The sequence below is a fragment of the Mya arenaria genome, chromosome 15 (assembly GCF_026914265.1).
Source record: "Mya arenaria isolate MELC-2E11 chromosome 15, ASM2691426v1".
Classification (NCBI taxonomy): domain Eukaryota; kingdom Metazoa; phylum Mollusca; class Bivalvia; order Myida; family Myidae; genus Mya; species Mya arenaria.
Genome location: NC_069136.1, coordinates 37,106,445 through 37,132,593, shown reverse-complemented (window position 1 = coordinate 37,132,593; position 26,149 = coordinate 37,106,445). Strand labels below are relative to the sequence as shown.

Sequence of the window (26,149 nt, the reverse complement as noted above, 5' to 3'; positions counted from 1 at the left end):
TTCATGTCGGTCTGTATTTAAAGAGCTTTTTATAATAAGGAGAAATACCTCTTCATTGTTTCGTAATTTATGTTTTCAGTGTTGAGTCAACGAATTTCGTCTGGTTTTGTTAGAATTGTAGCAGAAACCAGGATAAAATTTATATTTGTCTTGTAGCATAGTCTTTTACCTTTCTAGCAGTGTAAACAAAATAAGATGATCACCCTGTCTATTATATATTTTTGCGGGGATTTAACCAGCGGTTCGTCCCCACAGGACGGGGATTTTACCCGGGCTTGGCTGGACCGAAAGTCAAAGTCCCCGCTATTCCCCGGACCGGGGGGGGGGGGGGTGCATAAGTGTCCAAGCTATGTGAGGGGCACCTATGAGCTGAAATACATGCAAACGATATGAACACGGAGATTTAACTTTTCCTAGGTTATTTCAAAGAGGCTCGCTTTGAGGGACACTGAAAGTTTCAGCGATATTGGTTAATGATTATACCTGGCAGGTCATTCGTGTCCAAGGTTTCTGTATTATGTATAAATATAAAGCAAAAGTATGTTCCATTAAAAGTCACTGTGATAGCAGTACATACATGTGTGTCTTTATAGTTTGCGGTTTTCCTTATTTTGAATGATTTTCCTTATTTTGAATGATTTTCCTTATTTTGAGAATCGATTTCAATACAGCAGTATGCAATCGACACTAGATGTTTCAGACATTTAGCTTCAAACAGGGTAGTGATTTTCTGCATGAACAGGGTAAGCAGTTAGTATTTTTCTTTTTAATTCATATTCGTTTAAATTAAACTTAGTCTGAAAAAGGTTTTGTCGCATGATTTATTTTCAGTAACTATGCTATGGGCAAGACCACAACATTTTTTCTAAAACCAGGCAATACGGTTGAATATAATCTTATTAAACTTAAGATTTTACTTAATTCGTATTTATTCTGATTACAGATTCGTGTAATCAGTTTCATCGTGGTGCCAGTACCTTCTACCAATCTGATTTCGTAGCCCATTGCCAGACTGAATAAAAGGAAGAAAAAAACTTGCGCGGATCTCAGGACTTCCTCTTTCCTCTTCAACATTTCAAGAAGGTAGCTTGTTCATTTTTTAGGCGTCATAAATTCATTTGATTCAAAATATTGGTTTATTGATTATGTTAATACCTTATCTTTGTTTAATCAGGCCAAATTTTCCAATCTTGATTCGTAGATTAAAACCAAACCCATTCGCTGGCTTTGGTTCCGTAGTTTCGTAGTTATACAGTATTGTTCCAAGTCTACTATCATTTCTAAGTACAATTTAAAATAATATACGTGTTATACGGGATTCTTTCAATCCCTAACGTCTAAACGGGTTTGTGCAAAACCCGGGGGATTTGAAAAAAATATATTGAAATAGTGTTTAGTTAAGTATTTAATCTTTGAAATGGATGATAAAGGTTTTCATATTTTACCATGTAAGTGCAAAGTTATTTTGCACAAAACAAGCATTAAATGCATTAAAACACATGATTTACCTTTCCAATAAAACGATAGTTACCAACCCACTTTTGGTACAAAACAACTTGTATGTGAAGGATTTACGATATCAAAAATCATTAAAAAAATCCGTCAACGTACAATTATTTGGTCTAAGTCAAACCCCGTTGGATCGAATTTCCATGGACCGGCGAAAATACATCGAGCCTCGGACAATTTGAGCCAATCGGGAATGCTTTCACTAAGTTTAACGAAACCGGTCCTTTACATGCAGCTCGAGCCAAGCGTGTTCGAGCAAACGGGATTCAACTGTTTCGTGCTAATACGACGAAAAGACGTGCACCAGGGAGCAAAACTGCCGCTAGCAGCAGTCGCCTCGTGTCATAGACAGTTATAGCCGTAATAGCGTGAGCGACGACGAAGATGTCTCAGTCCCGCCCGCCTCCGCCGTTGCAATCTGACATTTCACCTCCGGCCCATGATAGAACGAATCGAAGCCAGACCTGCACAACGCCGGATGCCAACATGGGTCCGAGCGAAGAAGATCTTCCCTCCAACATGGAGCCTCAAACTGGTATTTTTACTTTATTTTTTACCATTTGGAGCTCCTGGGCCAATTTTATCGAAAACAACCTCGGATGTATATGGACGGTTTACATACTCAGAAATCGGTATGTTTAAGTCCGCCGCAAGTAGATCGCGTAGTATTTTATTTTTTGCAGTTAAACCATATTACTTTATTCTTGGGAATCTTAATTATGTTTGCAATAATACACTTCACAATCAATTTAAACTTAGATTAATAAATACAAGCTAAAATAACAACATTTGGTTCATGATGAAATACGGACTACTTCTACTGATGTACCGGCATACATCCGAGGTTGTGTTCGATAAAAATGACCGAGAAGTTCCGAATAGTTACTTACCATTTAGTATTTAGTTCCCTCTGGATATGTCTGTTTTTGACAATACTAGACGAATATGGATATGCGACTGTTTTATGAATTAGTAGGAACCTTTTTAGATATATAGGATTTGTAACGAGTCACATAATATACATTTTTATTCAACGACTCCATGATTATTATGTTAGTTAACGAGTCTTAAAGCTGCACTCTCACCGATATAACGTTTTCACAACTTTTTTTGTCTTGGAAAGAGCCATTTTGCGAAAATCCATGGAAACCAGTCATATGACAAAAAAGAAGATCGCAGATTTTTATATTTAAGTTCAAATATTGATTTTTTATGCATTTTTCTTAAACCGTTGTAACGGTTTAAGCCATAAAACATTGATTTTCGAACAGAAATATGAAAATCTGCGATCTGATCTTTTGTCAGCAATCTTATATCATTGGTTTGCAGATATTTACGCAAAAATATGCTCCTTCCATGACAAAAAATAAAAAAAGTTGTAAAAATTGTATTATCTGTGAGAGTGCAGCTTTAAGCTATTTTCTGGACGAAATTCAGAAGCCCTAATAATATATCCTATATAACTTTCAATTGAGTTATTTGACCTTAAATATTTACAATTATACATAAAGGACACACGTAACTCGACAACTTATGCATATACAGATGCCATGTGTTTCATTGATAAGTAGGTGTTGAAATTGTTAACGACATTTTTTTCTTACGGTGTTGTGTACATGTGTACATTTATTGAAACCAAATAGCCGGACATTATAAAAGTTTGTTTCTCTATTTTCTCGTGGATACGCGACGTCAGAATGGTTTACTAATGGTTTAATAAATATGCATTAAACATCAATTTTTTAACTTAAATATATAAATCTGCGATCTAATTTTTTGTCAGCAATCTTAACTTGTGTCCATGAATTTTCACAAAAATTGGCTCGTTCTAAGACAAAAAATAAAAAAGTTGTCAAATCGTTCAATCTGTGAGAGTGCAGCTTTAACCTCTTAACTCATAAATAAAAACATAAAACCTGAAGTTTATAATTTTCAGTATTACAGCACTGTGGGTTGTTTGCCCCAAAGGGTGGCATATAATCATCTGGTCGTCTGTTCGTCCTCCTTCCATCCCCACGGTTTCCGATTAATATTTGTAGAACCCTTAGGCACAGGGCTCTTAAACTTTGTAGGCATGTTGGTCATGACCAGCAGAAACAACCTTTTGATTTTGTGGTCAGTTGGTCAAAGGTCAATGTCTACCTTAATATTACCTTCGGCTAAAAACCGGTTTCCGATATAAAAAATCATTTAAGCCCATGCACCTTTAACTTTCTAAGTTGGTTGGTCATGACCAGGATATGAACTATATTGATTTTGAGGTCAGTGTATCAAAGGTCCTGGTCGTGGTGACATTCAGTTAAAATCGGTTTTGCATTCAATATCTGAAGAACGCTTTGGTTCAGGGACCTCAAACTTGGTTTTATGTGTACTTAGTATGACAAGCAAATGTACAATATTATTTTGAGGTCAGTGGATCAAAGGTCAATTTGGTGGTGACCGTAAACGGAAAATCGGTTGCAGAACAATATCTCAAGAACGCTATGACCCAGGGATGTAAACGTTTTGTAAGCGGGTTGGTTATGACCAGCATATGAACCCTTTTGCGTTTGAGGTTTGTGAGTACAAAGTCAAGGTCGTTGTGACCGTAAACTAAAAATACACATTTTATTATCATTAATTGAGTAAAAAGCTTAGCCCTAGAGATCTCGAACTTGGAAGAGGTCACTCAAATGTGACCAACACCACAACCTTTTTTACGTCAGCTGGTCAAAGGTCAATGACGTGGTGACCTTAGCTGAAAATCCGATTTCGTTAAATAACTGAAGACTACTTGTATCCAGGTACCCCAAACTTGGTATGCTGGTAAACTGCATCTGCTTCCTTTAAGCCATGCTATAAAATCAAAGGCGTCCTTTATGCTTTGCATCAAACTTAGTGTTGCAACTATTTTATAAAGTAAGTTCTGAAAATGATGCATTGTTTATCTATGCCTCTTCCCTTTCACAGTAAATCCAGATTCAGTTCCAAAATGGCTTCCACAACCAAGGAATCTCAGATCAATAGACAAAATAAAGACACGAGCCACAGGATCAGAAAAGAAAACACCAGCTGTTCCCGTGCCAATTTCTGGAGCAACAGTGGTATATCCAACAACAATTACTGGCCCCTTCCCGTCAACAGTGACCTCAGATACCACACAAGCAGGGTCTTCTCTCCCGCCTCCAAATTTAAGAAAATAAATTGTTAGTACTTCTTTTACAACAATGAACTCAGACTCAACACTTTTATTTCTGATTTTAGGTTATTAAATTAAATTGAATATATATTTTACATTCGACTCTTATTGTGTAATTGGAGCTTAGTATTAATGTCCTGACTATATGTTTTCTCTGGTTATATCTTTTTAGAATTTTTTGGTTCAGAAAAGGTTTAAATGAACTGTGTCTATAAAGCTCTACTTAACGTTAGACAATTAGACCAAATGGCGACGGTTTAAAGTCAATGCTACAAATGAAGTTTAAGCTATACCGATTGATATAAGATACACTGATCTATTTTCAATAGGAATTGATTTAACTATTAATAAACACACAGGTAGTTATACTCAACAATATACGTGGAAATAAAGGTGAATCATTTAAATCATATTTGTTGTGTTTTAAAATGCTGTATGTTCCCCTGGTATGGTTGGATAATTAGAATATAAGCAGGATTTCTTGGTGGTTTTAAAAACGACATTATGGGAAAAACACATTCTAAAACAGGTGAGTTTTTCTCAATATGTTATTATGCCATGGTTTGTCCTTTTTCGTTTGAGCATGTTTTATTCAACAGATATATCAATTATCAAAACTCCATTATACTTTTTATACAATCATAATATATTAAAACGGGTTATAACGAAGTAAGACCTATATCAAACATCAGCTGATTGCATTATTTGATATAGACAATTATATGTTAAAACGGATTAAAACGAGTTTTGTTCAAACGATTTGTGAAAAATATATATGAATGTTTGTATAAGTCGTGTAAGAGCGTGTTTCGGCGACAGGCGCGTAGCTGCCTATACGCGGGTAGGTAGCTTAATCCTCATGTTCAGACAAAAAAAAGTCAGCGAGAGTTGTGGTAAGCGTACGTAAGAGCGTTATATAAATCAATGAGTGAGTACCAAAGATATGTTTTGGCGACAGGCGCGTAGCTGCCTATACGCGGGTAGGCAGCAAAATCCTCATGTTCAGACAAAAAAAAAGTCAGCGAGAGTTGTGGTAAGCGTACGTAAGAGCGTTATATAAATCAATGAGTGAGTACCAAAGATATGTTTTGGCGACAGGCGCGTAGCTGCCTATACGCGGGTAGGCAGCTAAATCCTCATGTTCAGACAAAAAAAGTCAGCGAGAGTTGTGGTAAGCGTACTTGACTACATGATCCTAAAACTGACCATTTTCCGTATTAAATAAAGCACCTCACAACGCCCAGATTGCTCCATGGTTTTCAAAATTTTCCGAGGGGACATGACCCCAAACCCCCGTAGCACAATTATGAATCCACATGAATAGAGGGCTAGCTACGCTCATTTGGCGAGTAGCTTAGCCATGCGTGATTTCATTAACTTTGGTGTTCATGATGTGTATATATTGCACTCTTTCACTGAAACGAACTTTTATTTCAAATTATTGCCTTTCATTATAATACTGTTGTTTTCATAAAGGCGCACCAAATTGTATGCGAAAGTAATATAATTTCAGAAATGACGTCTTTGAAATTGAGCCCCAGCCCTCTACGTTTGATTTGAAATTAAGAGAGTGCTAAAAATTCTTAACACTGAAAATTATCAAAAAGTTAATTCACTATTTGAAATAGTGAACTTGCGTTATTTGTTACTGCAAAACATAAATTAAATTCATCCAAGTTTAGATAGAATGGCATGTAAGTGACTCTTCAAACACCTCATATTTTGTGTGTTTCAAGATGACGTCAAAATGTTGTAGACTGAGTTTAGTCACGGTTATAAGTTAAACGTCGGCCCGTGGCCTCGCTGCGCTCGCTCCATTTTCAGTAGAGTGCCAAATGAACTCAAACATATACTTATATGTAATGATATATTTGATACTACTAGTCATAAATGAGAAAGACAAACATATATATTCATTCATCTTGAGAATTTATTTTAAAAGTGACATGTGTTATCATATCTGTTTTTATTATGTTTCATTCTGCAAAATGTTTTCATTCGCATATGTATCATTTTATTCATTTAACCACCCTACAGCATTTTCAGTGTGTGTATACCACGTGATAAATTGCACCATAAATGCTACGTCGGAAGGCAATATTTTGCTTCAAATGATGACTTTAAACAAAGATAACTTCACTACTTCTTTACCATTTTAAATGAAAAATAGCGCTGTCTACGCCGCTAACGGGGCCCCACTTTCGGTCTTTTACCAGAGTTTAATTTAGAGTTAAGTTTCTTAAAACACTTCGACAAACCTTTTAACAATACGGCCGTCTGACGGAGCACTGTCAAAACATTGTTTTGGAAACAGGTTTGTCGAAGTGTTTGATAAAACTAATCACCTTACCAAACTTCGGTAATAAAACGAAGGCGGGGCTCTTTAAGCGGCATAGACTGCCCTTTGTTTTATTTAAAATGGTGTAGTAATAAAATTCAAAGGTTATGGTTGATTTAAGTCTTCCCTTTTATGCAAAATTTGCTTCCGGCGTAGCATATATGACGTTATAAACGTGGCATACACATATTGATTTTGGTAGGCCCACATGAACACAAATACGGCGGGTATATCGTGTATATTATGCACCAGTCAATTGTTACCACGCCCTCCCCGCCTAGGTCCGGGGAATAGCGGGTACTATGACTTTCGGTCCAGCCTACCCCGGGTAAAATCTCAACCCTGCGGGAACAAACTGATGGTAAAAATACAGCCCATTTCCCCGGCTATCCCCAGTATACCCACGCACCTGGAGGGGGGGGGGGCGTGGTTATAATTGACTGGTGCATTAATATGTAAGACGCATATCATAGTAATGTTTGATCTGTTAGTATGCTACTCCGGCATAATCATTTCTATTTTGCATATGATTTCCTATTTCTAACATTAAACAATGTCTTTGAACCATTTGTTTTAGAGAAGAAGAAAGATGGACAATCATGCAATGGCACCGATCGTACGTCATCAGTATCAAGTAAGTATACTTTCATTTTTTCAACTTCTTAAAGCCATTACAGCTTTAAATAAAGACAAGTAGGGTTAAGGTACATTAAAGCAAGCCATCCACCATTGACAATATTGGCTTTAAACGACTCTTTTCGGAAGATAAGCGAAATTAGACGGAAATTTACGATTCAATGATGCATTGCAAATGCAATCCTTAAAGATGCACTCTTATTCCCAAAAGGATTTACCACAATTAATAGTATTGTTTTAATATTCCAAAAAGGATGAATAAATGTGGAAACCAATGGTTCTTATGAAGGATATCGAGTTTATTTTGAAAGAAATGAGCATAAAACACAGTATATCTACCTTATGTGACTATGGTGGACCACAGTAAATAGTTTAGCATTCACTAATCATTTAATAATTTGCACATTCTGCTATTAAATACACGGTTAAAATCATGTTATCAGTATTTAGTATGTTTCATAAATGCATTGTTTAGTAAGAAGTTAAAGGTCAATCAGTCAAAATTGATGTACATGTGTATGTATTGATTCTGAATAAGTGTCACTTGAAACAATAATCGCTGGTGTCTTTGGATTTCAAAGGGAAAGAACTAGCACACTGATATATTGTAACTGTGGATTGAGTTGCCTCCCTTACAATATTTGTCTTGCACTTTCTGTTGTTATTTCTTGCTATATGAAAGACATTAGGTCAGCAAGTATTGAGTGATCAAGCTTGACTTTAAATAAGAGTGTCACTTTAAAAGACCTTGACAGGTTCACAAAGATCCTAATTTACAAAATCAAAACCATGAGTGGGCGAACCACTTTAATTGTAGAGTCAACGGTCACCGCCATACCCATTTCAAAATGTTTCTTTAAAGAGTTGAACATATTTCAAGTCATTTAAAGCCAACATCAGACTTAGAAAAGCTTTATTGTTAAATGGATGCGCTTTTTTCTTTATTACAACTGCTAAATTTCATTAAAATGATAGTTTTATTGGAGATATTAAACTTACTTGCTGTATTTACACAGTTTGTTTGCGTTTTATATCTTAGTATCGCGACCGCAGATAATGGCAGATATCTCGATGATTCACTAACCGAGTAAAATCAGCATGTCCACTGCGAATTCATTGCGTATTGGTGGTGCTTACCATTTGTGCATTAGTCAATTGTAACCACGTCCCCCTCCCCCTCCCAAGGTCCGGGGGTATACCGGGGATAGCCGGGGAAATGGGCCGTGTTTTTACCTACAGAATGGCCCCGCAGTTCCGGGTGAATGCGGTGGTTTTATCCTCGTGCCAAAAATAGCGGGAAATGGGCCTTACCTAGGGTCTCTGGGGTGCGGAGGCATTTGGCGGGGATTTCACCAGCAGTTCGTCCCGGGCGGGGATTTTACCCTGGGTTGGCTGGACCGAAAGTCAAAGTCCCTGCTATGCCCTGGACCTTGGGACGTGGTTACAATTGACTGGTGCATTGTTGTAAAACTAACAGATTCACTTCTTAACACACATTTTATCTCTCTTTAAATTACACTGAATGTCACAATCACTTTAAATTGTATATGTGATCAAAGTTTATGATTGCTTTTATACTTAAATGAAACTGCATAATCTCATACTGTAGAGGTACATATGATTTTACATTTCTGCTTGATATTAGAACGATTTATTCAACTTTCCATTAAACTCCGTTTGATAATCCCAGCCCTGGCAAATTGTTCTTCAAAGGGATGTAACTCTCCGTTGACACCGTTTTATTTAAATCTTAATTAATCATAGTTATTGGATAAAGGTTTGTGAACATTAATGCAAAAGTCCATGGAAACCACGGCCCCCAGATCCTGGGAATGGCGGGGACTTTGACTTTCGCGCGCGCCAAGTAAAATCCCGCCCTGCGGGGAGGAACTGCTGGTAAAATCCCCAACAAATGCCCCCGCACCCCATGGACTCTAGGTTAGGCCCATTTCCCGTTTTTTTTTGGTGCGAAGACAAAACCGACGCATTTAACCGGCACTGCGGGGTCACCTTGAAGGTGAACACGGCCCATTTTCCCGGCCATCCCTGGTATACCCCGAACTTGGGGGGCGTGGTAACAATTGACTGGTGCATAACCTGCACCAATATATTTATTTGAAGGTAATCTCTTGGTTCATGAGTGTTTTATGTAAATTTGAATTCATGGTTGTCACACGCGGGATTAGATGGGGGGACGCAATATAATCGTTCAATTTTACTTTATATTCTATATGGGGGGGGGGTTATAAAATACGCTCAAAATGTACCATTTTGGACTACAAATTGTTAAAATTTTATTGAAGAGGTAACCCCAAACCCCCATGCAAATAGTTTGCACCCCTTTGTTAGGCCCCACGAACGTCAATTTCTGAATCCGGTTGTGGTAAACCCGCCTTCAAAGCATCCATGGCTTTATCGTGTTTAAGAGGAAAACGCTATATAAATATTATAAATGGAGTTATATCAAGAAGGAATAAGAAAGTGTTTTTTTTCTGTAACATTCCTTTTATCTTCATAGTGTACAGTTAAGTTTCAAACAAAACTCTTTAATACTCTATTCACGGAAATCAATGATTAGGTATAATTGTCAAAAGCCATTAAATTAATTTAAAAATGGATGTGATTCACTTTAGTCACGCCATTCGGAGCTCCTCGGCCATTTTTTTCAAAAAAAACCTCCGATGTATTTTGACGGTTTACATACTAAAAAAGAGGTACGTTTAAGTCCGCTGGAAGTAGATCGCGTAGTGATTTTATGTAGCAGTTAAACTTTATGACTTTACTCTTGGAAATCTTAATTATGTTTGCAATAACATACTTCACTGGCAATCACTTTCAACTTAGATCAATAAATACAATTCTAAAACACTACATTTCTAAAATGATTTAATTAAAAAAATTACGAACTTCTTTAACTGATGTACCGGCATACATCCGAGGTTGTTTTCGATAAAAATGGCCGAGGAGTTCAGAATGGAGTCACGCCTATCGAAAACGAACAAGACAGGTGCGCCTTGGTAATCTGCAAGCCATATATATAAAGATACCGGTCTTACCAGAAACGTTCTACATGTATCTGACCAGAGTGGATTTCTTTCTTCTTCTTAGAAACTTATTCGTGAAACAAGATCTAATTTAATTTAAGTTTAAATAGTTAGTTCGTAAAACATCAAAATTTCGAGTTCTAATAGTCAAAAGGTTTGTCAAATCCCGTTCCGACGTCGACTGCATTGTTTATTTTTATGAACGCTCACTCCTGCCCATTCTTAAGTATCAAGATTTTACTTTATGTCATCAAACTATTACATCATACAGTCGAACCCCGTTGGCTCGAACTTCCAGGGACCAGCAAATATCTTAACCCTCGATATTTTCGAGCCAAGTGGGAATGTTTACCATTAGTTTTAAGACATCAGTCCTTAACATCTAGTTCGAACATCGAGGTATTCGAGCCAAGCGAGTTCGAGCCAATGGCTTCCGATTGTAGTTTGTTCCTTCAAGTTGGAAAATATTATGGATCCCTTCCTACCCTAGGATAAAGTGTTTACAATATAATTTAATATGTTACATATGCACATGTACTCCTTCCTCTCCTAGGATTTAGTGTGTACGATATGATTTAATATGTACAGAAGCACCTGAACTCCTTCCTCTCCTAGGATTAAGTGTGTACAGTATGATTTAATATGTTCAGAAGCACCTGTACTCCTTCCTCTCCTAGGATTTAGTGTGTACGATATGATTTAATATGTTCAGATGCACCTGTACTCCTTCCTCTCCTAGGATTTTGTGTGTAAAATATGATTTAATATGTTCAGAAGCACCTGTACTCCTTCATTCCCTAGGATTAAGTATGCACGATATGATTTAATATGTTCAGAAGCACCTGTATTCCTTCCTTCCCTAAGATTAAGTGTGTACGATATGATTTAATTTGTTCAGAAGCACCTGTACTCCTTCCTCCCCTAGGATTAAGTGTGTACAATATGATTTAACATGTTCAGAAGCACCTGTACTCCTTCTTCCTCTAGGATTAAGTGTGTTCAATATGATTTAATATGTTCAGAAGCACCTGTATTCCTTCCTCCCCTAGGATTAAGTGTGTTCAATATGATTTAATATGTTCAGAAGCACCTGTATTCCTTCCTCCCCTAGGATTAAGTGTGTTCAATATGATTTAATATGTTCAGAAGCACCTGTACTCCTTCCTCCCCTAGGATTAAGTGTGTACAATATGATTTAACATGTTCAGAAGCACCTGTACTCCTTCCTCCTCCAGGATTAAGTGTGTTCAATATGATTTAATATGTTCAGAAGCACCTGTATTCCTTCCTCCCCTAGGATTAAGTGTGTAAAATATGATTTAATATGTTCAGATGCACCTGTACTCCTTCCTTCCCTAGGATTAAGTATGTACGATATGATTTAATATGTTCAGAAGCACCTGTACTCCTTCCTCCCCTAGGATTAAGTGTGTACAATATGATTTAACATGTTCAGAAGCACCTGTACTCCCGTCTCCTCTAGGATTAAGTGTGTTCAATATGATTTAACATGTTCAGAAGCACCTGTATTCCTTCCTCCTCTAGGATTAAGTGTGTTCAATATGATTTAATATGTTGAGAAGCACCTGTATTCCTTCCTCCCCTAAGATTAAGTGTGTACAATATGATTTAACATGTTCAGAAGCACATGTACTCCTTCCTCCTCTAGGATTAAGTGTGTACAATATGATTTAATATGTTGAGAAGCACCTGTATTTCTTCCTCCCCTAGGATTAAGTGTGTACAATATGGTTTAATATGTTCAGAGGCACCTGTACTCCTTCCTGCCCTAGGATAAAGTGTGCACAATATGATTTAACATGTTCAGAAGCACCTGTACTCCTTCCTCCTCTAGGATTAAGTGTGTTCAATATGATTTAATATGTTCAGAAGCACCTGTATTCCTTCCTCCTTTAGGATTAAGTGTGTTCAATATGATTTAATATGTTCAGAAGCACCTGTATTCCTTCCTCCTCTAAGATTAAGTGTGTTCAATATGATTTAACATGTTCAGAAGCACCTGTACTCCTTCCTCCTCTAGGATTAAGTGTGTACAATATGATTTAATATGTTGAGAAGCACCTGTATTTCTTCCTCCCCTAGGATTAAGTGTGTACAATATGGTTTAATATGTTCAGAGGCACCTGTACTCCTTCCTGCCCTAGGATAAAGTGTGCACAATATGATTTAATATGTTCAGAAGCACCTGTACTCCTTCCTCCCCTAGGATTAAGTGTGTTCAAAATGATTTAATATGTTCAGAAGCACCTGTATTTCTTCCTCCCCTAGGATTAAGTGTGTACAATATGATTTAATATGTTCAGAAGCACCTGTATTCCTTCCTTCCCTAGGATTAAGTGTGTACAATATGATTTAATATGTTCAGAAGCACCTGTATTTCTTCCTCCCCTAGGATTAAGTGTGTACAATATGATTTAATATGTTCAGAAGCACCTGTATTCCTTTCTTCCCTAGGATTAAGTGTGTACAATATGATTTAATATGTTCAGAAGCACCTGTATTTCTTCCTCCTCTAGGATTAAGTGTGTACAATATGATTTAATATGTTCAGAAGCACCTGTATTCCTTCCTCCCCTAGGATTAAGTGTGTACAATATGATTTAATATGTTCAGAAGCACCTGTATTCCTTCCTCCCCTAGGATTAAGTGTGTACAATATGATTTAATATGTTCAGAAGCACCTGTATTCCTTTCTTCCCTAGGATTAAGTGTGTACAATATGATTAAATACGTTCAGAAGCACCTGTATTTCTTCCTCTCCTAGGATTAAATGTGTACAATAATTATGATTCCATATGTTGAGAAGCACCTGTATTCCTTCCTCCCCTAGGATTAAGTGTGTTCACTATGATTTAATATGTTCAGAAGCACCTGTATTTCTTCCTCTCCTAGGATTAAATGTGTACAATATGATTTAACATGTTCAGAAGCACCTGTACTCCTTCCTCCCCTAGGATTAAGTGTGTTCAAAATGATTTAATATGTTCAGAAGCACCTGTATTTCTTCCTCTCCTAGGATTAAATGTGTACAATATGATTAAATATGTTGAGAAGCACCTGTATTCCTTCCTCCCCTAGGATTAAGTGTGTTCAATATGATTTAATACGTTCAGAAGCACCTGTATTTCTTCCTCTCCTAGGATTAAATGTGTACAATAATTATGATTCCATATGTTGAGAAGCACCTGTATTTCTTCCTCTCCTAGGATTAAATGTGTACAATATGATTTAATATGTTCAGAAGCACCTGTATTTCTTCCTCTCCTAGGATTTAATGTGTGCAATATGATTTAATATGTTCAGAAGCACCTGTATTTCTTCCTCTCCTAGGATTAAATGTGTGCAATATGATTTAATATGTTCAGAAGCACCTGTATTTCTTCCTCTCCTAGGATTAAATGTGTGCAATATGATTTAATATGTTCAGAAGCACCTGTAGTTCTTCCTCTCCTAGGATTAAATGTGTACAATATGATTTAATATGTTCAGAAGCACCTGTATTTCTTCCTCTCCTAGGATTTAATGTGTGCAATATGATTTAATATGTTCAGAAGCACCTGTATTTCTTCCTCTCCTAGGATTTAATGTGTGCAATATGATTTAATATGTTCAGAAGCACCTGTATTTCTTCCTCTCCTAGAATTAAATGTGTACAATATGATTTAATATGTTCAGAAGCACCTGTATTTCTTCCTCTCCTAGGATTAAATGTGTGCAATATGATTTAATATGTTCAGAAGCACCTGTATTTCTTCCTCTCCTAGGATTAAATGTGTACAATATGATTTAATATGTTGAGAAGCACCTGTACTCCTTCCTCTCCTAGGATTAAATTTGTACAATATGATTTAATATGTTCAGAAGCACCTGTATTTCTTCCTCTCCTAGGATTTAATGTGTACAATATGATTTAATATGTTTCAGAGGGTGGAAGTGCCTCACCATACAACTCAGAATCGGGACCTGACCGAGTTCCAGACGACAATTTGCCACAAGAGGTAATAGTCCCCGGACCATCTCCATCAGAACTTGACCTACCAAAACCAAACCTAGGAAGACATAAGACCTAATAAAAAAACAACTTGTTTTTAGTTTCAGCATGGACTGTTATAAAACTTTTTCTAAGCCACATTAAGTGTAGTGGTGTTGTTGTTGTTTTTCATTTTTATATGACTTCAATTATTAAATATAAAGGATACCTTTGTAAGCATATACATCCATATATATGTATGTTATTTGGTTAATTTTCGCGGGGTTGGCAACGTTTTATAAAAAAAATTATTATATACCCATCATAAATCCACACGCAATACATATCGAAAAATACGGTTGTCCTTTTTTCCACTCCAGTGCAATACGGCCGTATTCCACTCTTGTGACGTCACGTCATAACAAGTAACGTTGCACGATGTTAAAATGACGTCATAAAACAAAACAGTGCGTCGTTAAAATGACATTTATTATGAAAACATGTGGCTTTTAAGTGATCTTACCAGTAATGTATATATAAAAGGGTTATTAATACTGCGTTTTGATCCGGAATGTCTTATTCGACTCTCGTGGATTTTTGCATATTTTGATTTCACTCGGCTCACGTCTCGTGAAATCCGAATCTGCAAAAATCCATTCGAGTCGAATACAACCTCCCGGATCTAAACGCAGTACAAATAACCCTATTATATTTATACAATGCCTATCTACTAATGATATGCGAATTTCACTTAGTAAATGGTAACACGCATCTTATTTAGTTAACCAGTTAGTCATTCGGAACACCTCGGCCATTTTTATCGAAAACAACCTCGGATGTATTTGGACGGTTTACATACTCAGAAATTGGTATGTTTAAGTCAACTGCAAGAAGATTTTGTCGTAATTTCAATTTAGCAGTTAAACTTAATGACTTAACCCTTGGGAGTCTTTATTATGTTTGCAATAATACACTTCACTGGCAATCAATTTAAACTTAGATTAATAAATACAAGCTAAACCACTTCATTTAATAAATGATGTTATTCAGAAAATTACGAACTACTCATTTGATGTACCGGCATACATGTATCCGAGGTTGTTTCGATAAAAATGGCCGAGGAGTTCCGAATGCCAGTTAGTATGTTACTTACTAAGTGGAAATCGCAAACCATAACTAGATAACCTGTTAGCGCCTGAATCTGGAATGCATTTATAGTTAACTGATAACACGAATACTATCTAGTTAACCAGTTAATGTGTTACTTACCAAGTGGAATTCGCAAACCTTACATAGATCACCTGTAAGAGCCTGAATCTTGAATGCATACACGTTTTTTTTGCGTGTTCTTTGGTGTTGTTGTTGTTCTAAATAAGTGCTAACATGGTCAGTGTGTGTATACCACGTGATAAATTGCGTCTTAAATGCTACGTCGGAAGGCAATATTTTACTTCGAATGAAGACTTTAAACAAAGATAACTTCACTATTTTTCACCATTTTGAATGAAACATAGCGCAGTCTAGGCCGCTTACGGAGCATCGCGCCTTCGGTCTTTCACCAGAGCTTGATTGAAAGTTTAGTTAGTTTCTTAAAACACCACGACAAACCTTTTCACATTACGACCGTCTGACGGAGCACTGTCAAAACATCGTTTTGGAAACAGGTTTGTCGAAGTGTTTGATTAAACTATTTACCTTATCAAACTTCGGTAATAAAACGAAGGCGGGGCTCTTTAAGCGGCATAGATTGCCTGCCCTTTGTTTCATTAAAAATGGTGTAGTAAAAGAAAAGTTATCTTTGATTTAAGTCTTCAATTTAAGCAAAATGTTGCCTTTCGACGTAGCATATATGACGTCGTTTATCACGTGATATACACACACTGATGGTTAACACAACGAAAATAACAATGTTCTATGGCTTTGTTGTGAGTGTTTTTGTTACTGGTATTTATTCAAGAGAAATAGTTGAATTGTTCTAATAGAAAGTATATTTAATCTAATGACAATAAAACGTTAGCAAAAGCAGGGGCGGCTCCAGCAGTTGACGTTAGAGGGGCGTAACTTAGGCAGACTCTTTGGCATACGCACCTAACCTCCGAACCGAAAGTAAATGGCATAAACTATTAGCATGGAGGTTTGAGGTGATTCTCATCAGACAATTTTAACAATATGTAGTCGGAATTGGTGTATTGTTTTGGTATTTTATTACATTTTTTCTCCAATATTGAAATAAAAAAGTAAACTTGGACTATTCTAGATGGGGCGCGCGCCAGGTGCGCACCCCTCTTAATCCGCTAGTGAATAACATGTTTGATTAGTTTTGTGGCTCAAGACCACAGTTATCTGGCCGCCGTTGACCCCGGCTCAAGACCACAGTTTTCTGGCCGCCGTTGACCCCGGCTCAAGACCACAGTTATCTGGCCGCCGTTGACCCCGGCTCAAGACCACAGTTATCTGGCCGCCGTTGACCCCGGCTCAAGACCACAGTTATCTGGCCGCCGTTGACCCCGGCTCAAGACCACAGTTATCTGGCCCCCGTTGACCCCTCCCCCGATGACCAACATCGGATGTTGATATAGAAAAAGAGCGCTTGTGTTCAAGTATCAATATTTTATTAATGTTGAATGAAAGAGAAGAAACGGGTGTTTTTTTTGCCTAGAGCTTAACATAATTTGACACACTGTATTGCAAAAAATGATAGTTTTCAGTGTAAACGTGCAAAAAGAAATATCATTGCCTGTTGAACTATATAAAAAAAAAATTTGTAGCCTTCCGCCTTGACCTCAGGGTCATATATTTCTGCTTAGTTTTGTGAGACACCGCATTGGTCAACCTTATGTATTCTTGTGATTAAAATTTGTGTCCTGGATTGTTCTCCAGTAGCCAGTTGCTTGTTTTGCAAATTGGGGCTGTTTTGAAATAAAAAGCCAGGTTAGTGTCTATATGAAACATATAGTAAAAATAACTGTGGTCTTAGACCTTGTACTAGCTGTCTGTGAAGAAAAGTCAGGCCCGCCTCTTATGGACTACCTACATGTGCGATGGAATCGATTTTTTACATATGTTATGTGATTACTAAAATTCGCGCATGATGCGAAATATGAAAAATGAAATGCAAAACAATTATCGCGTAATGTATGGTGCACCGTTCAAAGGATATACACATAAAATGTGTGAAAAAAGGCAGATACATGTAATTTTCAGGAGGAACTTCTTAATAATAATATCAACCAGTTGTTAGTGTGTTCTTTATTATTACAGCATTATTAAAATAATATTGCACGTCTGTCATACATTCTACATATTTGTTATCATTATTACAAACCAGTCTCTAATATCTGTTTAACCAAGCCCATAAAGTTGGCTAAACTGTATCGTGTTTTATTTAAATCACAGCTTAGAATAACATTCGGAACTCCTCGGTCATTTATATCGAAAACAACCTCGGATGTATGACGGTAGTTAAAGTAGTTTGTATTTTTTTTATTAAATCATTAATTAATTGTATTGTTTTAGAGTTGTATTAATTAAGATTTCCAAAATTTAAGTCTTAAATTTTAACTGCTAAATAAAATTACTATTCGATCTACTTGCATCAGACTTAATTAAACGTTCCGCTTTTTGAGTATGTACACCGTCCAAATACATCCGAGGTTGTTTTCGGAAAAAATGGCCGAGGAGTTCCGAATGCTTAGAATACATTTAAGCTCGTAAGTCAACAGAAACTATGCGGGTTAAAGGATTCGCATTTCAATTCCCTGTACTTCCGGGCAGACAAGCAGTCACAGTCAGTCTCCACCTGATTCATTTTGCATGATGAGTTGACGTTGGAGGGGGCCCACTCTCGAGGAAAACCTTAAGGCACGCGCTCCGTTCCCTGGGGATCAGTCATGGTAAGAGGGTTTGTCTATTGTTTGTCTATGAATGTGAATTTTGGTGTAATTTGTTTATACTTTTTCTACCCGATGATATTGACATGAAATGTTAAGTTGAACAATTTTAGGGAGTGGTTGTGTGTGTGGGCGGGGGCGTCGGATTCGCACCCCTCCGAGACCTCTCTCCGCCCCGGATCTGCTGGTGAACGTTGCATGTATTTTAAAACAAAATCTTCTTCTATCCACCCCTTATCTTTTGAATAATTTATTCCTGATTTCGAAAGTTAAGCACTTACCTTTTCTGGGGAACCCAAAATGTGTTCGCCCGAGCGATATATTATATATTGAGGCATTAACAATTCCGCTGGTGACTGAATGACCAATGCCTGGGCTGTCATTGTTATTGTACGAAACAAAAATTAAAAAAACGATGACTCGTCCGACCCTAAAATTAAGGAACCGACCATACTATTTTTACGAAAGAAAAACAATAACAGCATTTTACTGAGAGAAAAAGTGGAGAAAAAAATCTTTAGCCCGGTTACATAGAATATTTCAAATATTTTAAAAGTAAGAGTAGAAGTTGAGATGCAAAAAGAGTCAAATGAAAAACGGATGCATAAATTAAATAAAGACGCATAATTAAATGAATTCCAGTGGTCAATTCTCCTAAATATAATAATAAATCCGACTTAAGTATATGCTATTTATTCAGGCATGTCAAAGAAACCATTATAATGGCCTTAAAGATAAAATAAAAACTACCTATTAGGTCAAGTTGATTAAGTTATTGAATGTAGGACACACTACTTATAGATAAAAGGTTTTAATAATTGTTATATTTATAAGCTTTTTCGCACCGCAGGAATATTAGTCTAAGTTTAAAGCTGCACTCTCACAGATTGGACGTTTTGACAACTTTTTTATTTTTTGTCTTGGAACGAGCAAATTCTTGCGAAAAACCATGGAAAGCAGTGATATAAGATTGCTGACAAAAGATCAGATCGCAGATTTTTATATTTAAGTTCAAAAATATTGTTGAATGCATTTTTCTTAAACCGTTAGTAACGGTTAAGCCATAAAACATTATTTTTTGAATGGAAATATGAAAATCTACGATCTGATTTTTTGTCAGTAGTCTTATATCACTTGTTTGCAGATAATTACGCAAAAATTTGCTATTTCAAAGACAAAAAATAAAAATGTTGTAAAAATGGTAAACCTGTGAAAGTGCAGCTTTAATGTCATAACCAGTAAAGTAAAATGAATCGACAACATCGTGACGTATGAAGCTGAGCTAAAAATAGCGGCGGATATATAGGTCAGCTGAAAATAGCTTTTGTGGGAATCCTGTTTTCATATATATGTGTGTGTATCTCCATCTTGGCTGGTGCAGATAGGTTGTAGAGATATAATCGATTATCTAGTCAGATTTGATTTATAGCTGTTTTGCGAGCATGGACAGAAGACAATCGGAGGGCAAGGAATATAAACGAAGAGAAGATTCTAGAAGTAAGTAGTTTTGTTTGACTGATGCATATTCAAGGTTTGATACACATGTATACTCAATATATTTTTTATAAGTCAAGGACAAACGGTCAAGAAGGATATGTGCAGCCGTTTTAATAACAAAGTATTATAATGAATGAAGACAAAAAGATCATGAGTATTACAGCATCGAAAAGATGATATTCGGATGAAAGTTTGCATTAATTAACTTAATTCGACATTTTTACAACAACTTGGGATCCCATTGACTTATGATGTTCATCAAACACCATGTGCATTTAATAAACACACGCTGTAAAATAGTATAACATGAATGCCCAGATAAACTACAGTATAATTTTACTTTGGATAATGTTTGTTATTAGTCAAAGATTATATATACTACATTTCTGCACTGACACTGAAACTGAAAGGTTGATGCATCTACTTGACAATTATTCGTTGGGATCCCGTTAGGGTTGCTACGATCAACTGCGGATCTATAAACAGCTCGGACTTGTTGATTGTATAAGGAAATATTTTTGATGAACTTCTCACTCGCTCTACGAGTAGGCGATAGTGTGGGGTAATTCGCAAACAATTGAAATATCAAGTTGAAACTTGAAATACATCTTCAATAGTGCAAATTCATAAAATAAGTTTAAACAATTATTTTGGAAAATATCAAAATTCGAAAATCACGGGAGTTTATCAGGTTAACGGGGATCCCTATAGATTTCTCCTCAACGTCGATAGTAGGCTAGTATAGCATTAGAAGCATGGCTTGATTTAGGCAGATAAAGGACAAGTCTAATATATAATAATTCTTGATAGATAGTCGGTGGTTTTTGTAGTCTATACTCCGGGTCCCGGCGTGAGCACATTGAAGGGTCTCAGAGTGACAGTTCAACCACCGCACACTTATCCTGGGCGGTTAACCAGTACTAGGTGCCTTCACCTCTGCAAGGAACTGACAACTTCTGTACATGCCAGGGGCAGTGGTACAATGCGAATGGTCGTAGAAAGGATTTCATAACCAATCACAACAGAGGTGACGTGGTCCGCCCGGGAATCGAACTCGGGTGTCCGATTCACAATCCAACGCTCTACCGACTCAGCTAACATGGCGGACTTGATAGATAGTCATAGTTTAAGACGGTTTAAGACTTAGCTTTTTCCTGATGAGAAGTTGGTTGTTGTTTGTTTTTACATCTTCAATATAACCCATGTCTCGCGAGCTTGATGTAAATACTGAGGTTAGCGGGTGGTAGGGGAATGCTGATAGATTGACATCGATTTTTACAACTGTTTTATGTGATCACGGAAATAAGTATATTCGTAAAGCATCTAAAAATGAAATGTCGGATTCCATGATAGTATTAGAAAACAAGATTGGTTTGACGATTTGTGTAAACACAAAAATATATATATATATATATATATATATATATATATATATATATATATATATATATATAAAATGCAGTGCAGTATAATCTTATTCTGATATTGATAGAGCATCTTTGTATAACGCAAAGAACGTCTACAAGTATCAGTGCCTGAGGTCTAAACATGTATTTAACTATGATCGTTGTCGTAAATGAACGATCGAAGACAAAAGTCCCCTCGATAATTTTGAAAAAAAAATTCAAACCATCGAAAAATGGCAAATTGTCATATCATATCACTAACGAGGAATGTTTTAAGTAGCCTCATGTCAGGTGTGGATTCCCGTTAGTGATAACTATGATGAATTTGTTGGTCAGTTTGACGCAGAGTTAGAACATATTGTTACGTATGATTCATTGGATACACCTATCTCTAATGATGAAATAAAAAAACAATGGGGAAATAAGCTGCAAACAAATAAGCTACAACAATGTTGATAAAGAATTTTAAGATATCAGTTCCACTGACCATTGTGCCCTTGAATTAAACATTAAGTCATTTTTAAGTTCTTGGGCATCTGATATTATTATCCCAAACCATAAAAAGGGTGATCAATCAGATCCAAATAATTATAGGGGGTAACTCTAACTAGATGTTTTTCAAAGTTCTTCAAACGAGTTTTAAATGTGAAGCTGTCTACCAAGAATCTATCAATACTCTGGCTTTGTATGGAGAGTTAGGTCGACACAATAATGTTCCTAGGAATGAAAGATAATGTACAATCTGAAATTCAAATGACAATGAGGGCGAGTTGCATTTCGTCCCTAAATGCCCAGTACGTATATGCAGATCTTTGACGTCAATATATTCTGAAGTATTACTACACTCAAACGAGTTGGATGAAGTATATTGTTTTAATGCAAAGTAATAATCAAACCATCCTAAGGAAGTTAGCGCTTTATTGTGCTTTGTCCTTCAAATTACTTGATTCTTTAATATAGAATTAATATTTGTTATGCTTACTTCGCCCTCTTTGTTTTGTTGATTGTATCATAATCTGTAGTTATCAAACTAAATCTGTAGATGTTTAAGCCATACAGATATTCTTGTTTACGTTTACATTAATCAATATTATTCTTACACAGTTAGCTGCATACTTATATGTAACACCCAGCATGAACCTTGTGGCTTTTTTAATTAACCGCAATCAGTTTATATATAGAAATACATATCACCGAAATAAATTTTTATTACCTTAAAATAGTATACCTATATTGAAAACATTCTTGCTATTGACATACACATTCTCACAATATCCATGTTAAAATATGAAACCAATTATAATATCACTTTTGTTTCAATTCTCCCATGCCTGTTTTTGTTTCTAAACAAACTGTCATGACGATAGGCATTTTATGCTTAAGGCCTAATTTAAGGAGTATTTGGCATAACAATCCCCTGCTGTGCATCTCCTGCTAATTACACTGATGTCACAGAATAAGAATTTTGTTCTGTTCTGTTCTGTTCTGTTCTGTCTGTTCTTTGATGACTGTAATTGGTCGTTTTTAGACACATTTGTTAAATGCCATTTTCTTACCTTTTTTAAACACTTTGTTCACAGTGTTAAAAGAAATAGGGTGTGAAATTTCACAACTTGACTTTTAATGTTAATCTTTGAACTGTTTAACTAATTTATGAAGTCATTTTCCATTAAGTTTTACGAGTTTCCTGGAAGTATAATAACTTTCCTAAGAAAGATGTTAAATATAAATTAGTATTAAAGCTGATTGCTTTCCCGCAGTAAATTGTAATACTAATTAAAACAAATCATGGACGACAACCATTTTATGAATATAATACATCTTGTGTTTTAATTTGTAGTTTTAATATAATACTCACCATTCAGCAGTAATGATGTAACTATTGAAAAATCGAATTCACATAGTTGCGTTGAACGAAATCTATAATTTAATGAATGAGTTTGAACGTGAATGTGCCAATGATGTAACCAATTTCTTCTAGGACTTGCAGTTATACCATTCGGACCTCCTCGGCCATTTTTTCGAAAACAACCTCGGACGTATTTGAACGATTTACATACTCAGAAATTGGTATGTTTAAGTCCGCTACAAGTAGATCGCGTAGTAATTTAATTAAGCAGTTAATCTTAATTCTTAACTCTTGGGAATCTCAATTATGTTTGCAATAATACACTTCACATGCAATCAATTTAAAAATTTACGAACTACTTCAACTGATGTACCGGCATACATCCGAGGTTGTTTTCGATAAAAAAAATGGCCATAAAAAATGGTCGAGGAGCTTCGAATGGTAGTTGTACCTTGTTAATTCAATAACACGTAATTTTATGAGATGTTGATAGTACACCTAATGTAGTCGTAATCATATCTTTCAACCAGCTAATGTGAGCATTGCTAAGGGACATTTTGACTCGATGCAGATATGCTAATTATTTTGGACATTTATCTTTTCTTTGGACATTTATCTTTTTAATACCCATTCATAATGGTTCATAGTAAAGGATATGATATCTGAATTCATTTCAAATATTGCCAATAAAACATGGGACCAATAACAAAACATTTAAAACAAGATAAAAACGAAAACTTTTATATTTTTTTTATTAATTACAAGTGCCTCACATTGAGTATCATTATATAAATTCAATAAAAAGATGGAGTCAAGCGTATTATTTTTTCAGATCTAAGAAAAGAGCGAAAATGTTATGAAACTGTTTATGACATTAATGACAAACTTAGTTTTATGTGCAATTACGATTGATATGTTCTTACCCGCCAAGATCACGCAAGGGGCAATAAAACCAATACTGCACAGTTGAATACACAGGATTTTTACCGTTCATGGACATCGATGTTCAACTAATTTTACATCACTTGATGTGAAAAGTGCATTTGAAAGAGAAAACAATTCCGCATCATAATCTGATTGAAGCTTAGCAATGGGATGTCTATAAATATGTTTAGTTCCTTCATAATTCAATGTAACTTTGGGTTACCAACAAAACTCTAAAAAAAGTACCAAAATGTAAAACTCATAAAATTAAAGCAAAAGCATCATCTAAAATATCAAGAAGTATCCTTAGATATTAGTAGGTAGTAAGTTGATCGGTTGAATGATTAGTTTGTGGAACTGTTTGACCTGTTTTTCCTATTAACTGTGTAGGCACTTTCGCTACACTGGATTTCTCCAAACTACACGTCATATCCTGTAATACCGCTCCGAATGCCTTAATTATTTTTTAACTTGCCTTGTTTATCTCCTCTCTTCCTCTCCGAATGCTTTGTTTATGTTTATAGTTCTATTTTTGTTTCTATTATTCAGGTCATGGCCGTTCCGGAGAATCATCCTGGCTAAGGAAGTCAGAGCGCGGGATTGCCGAGTCATTCTCATCCAGAGGTGGGACCAGTTAAAATTATTGTTATAAAGTTGTTTCATTGTTAGTATACTGAGTCAAGTTGTAAAAACATCAAACCCAGTGGTTAGGGGCCACGGTCTCAGAATATCCTCGAAATCATCTTTTAGCGTTTGAAATTAAGAAAAATAATGATAAAAACCAATGTTCCATGCAAACATCACATTGTTGTGCGTTGCTCACATTTTACCGAAAGTTGGGTAGGCAAGTGCGACTCAAAGAAATATAGCCGTAAAAGTTTGTTTTCTGTAGTAAATTGTAATTTAAATAAATAAATGTGAGATATTGCATTTTTCCTCCAAAAATATTTAAATCTTTTTCAATTGGTGTGCTCTTGTTTGGAAATGATTGTCGTTTCTAACAAATATTACATAGTCATTTTACGACATTGACGAATATCACTTACGATTTATTAACATATAATTATGTTGTCTGTTATCTGCAAATCATGCCAGACCTTTCTTCTTTCGGAATTTCTTTTACTAAAGAAGACTCTGAAAAACACAAAACACAAAAGGTTGCATAGAAACTAAGGAAAAATTTAGTAAACATTTAGTGAATATAATTGATGTGTGTTTTGATCCTTGAAATATTTTATACTTGACATTTTGAATATTCAATGAAAGGTTGAATAGTCAAAAGAAGTGCATATAATGTGAGTAAAGTATTGTTTCTATCTTCTTGCCCAACTTTGCAAGTGAATTCAAAAGGTAATGTCGAACCCTGTATAATGATAAAAAATATCCGGTTAAATAAAGCAGGTTTAGAAAGAAACATTTTTAAGAGGACACCACACATATCATATTGTCAATGTTCACATATTTCAGCACATTCTGATGTGCCCAGGACGCCCCGTGATTCAGCTGAGGGAGTTCCCCCTAGGGGTAGTCCGCCAAGAGACGAGCTCCCTTCTCCCAATCTACGTAGAAAACGCAAACACTAAACCAATCGATACGTTTTGGCTATAACCTTTACGTTTGTTGTGAAGTTTGCTTACACCAGCGAAAGTGTTCTTATCAAATCATGGCATTTTGTGTTTTTTTTTCTTTGTTTATTAAGCTGAAATAAATTGTCATTGTCAAAGTTTTGGATTAGAATTTACTTTACCTCACGTTCATGCATGACAGCCACGCTGGCATTGTTGTACCTCACTCTCATGCATGACAGCCACGCTGGCATTGTTTTACCTCACTCTCATACATGACAGCCTCGCTGGCATTGTTTTACCTCACTCTCATGCATGACAG

General features: G+C 36.0%; 1 long non-coding RNA gene across 1 annotated transcript; it reads left to right on the top strand.

Annotated features, from left to right (window-relative positions):
* Window positions 1–647: 647 nt before the first annotated feature.
* Window positions 648–15,052, top strand: LOC128219043 (uncharacterized). Its single transcript, XR_008258532.1, has 6 exons — window positions 648–743; window positions 944–1,083; window positions 1,745–2,044; window positions 4,459–5,216; window positions 7,603–7,659; window positions 14,651–15,052. It is a non-coding gene; the product is annotated as an uncharacterized LOC128219043 (long non-coding RNA).
* Window positions 15,053–26,149: the final 11,097 nt, after the last annotated feature.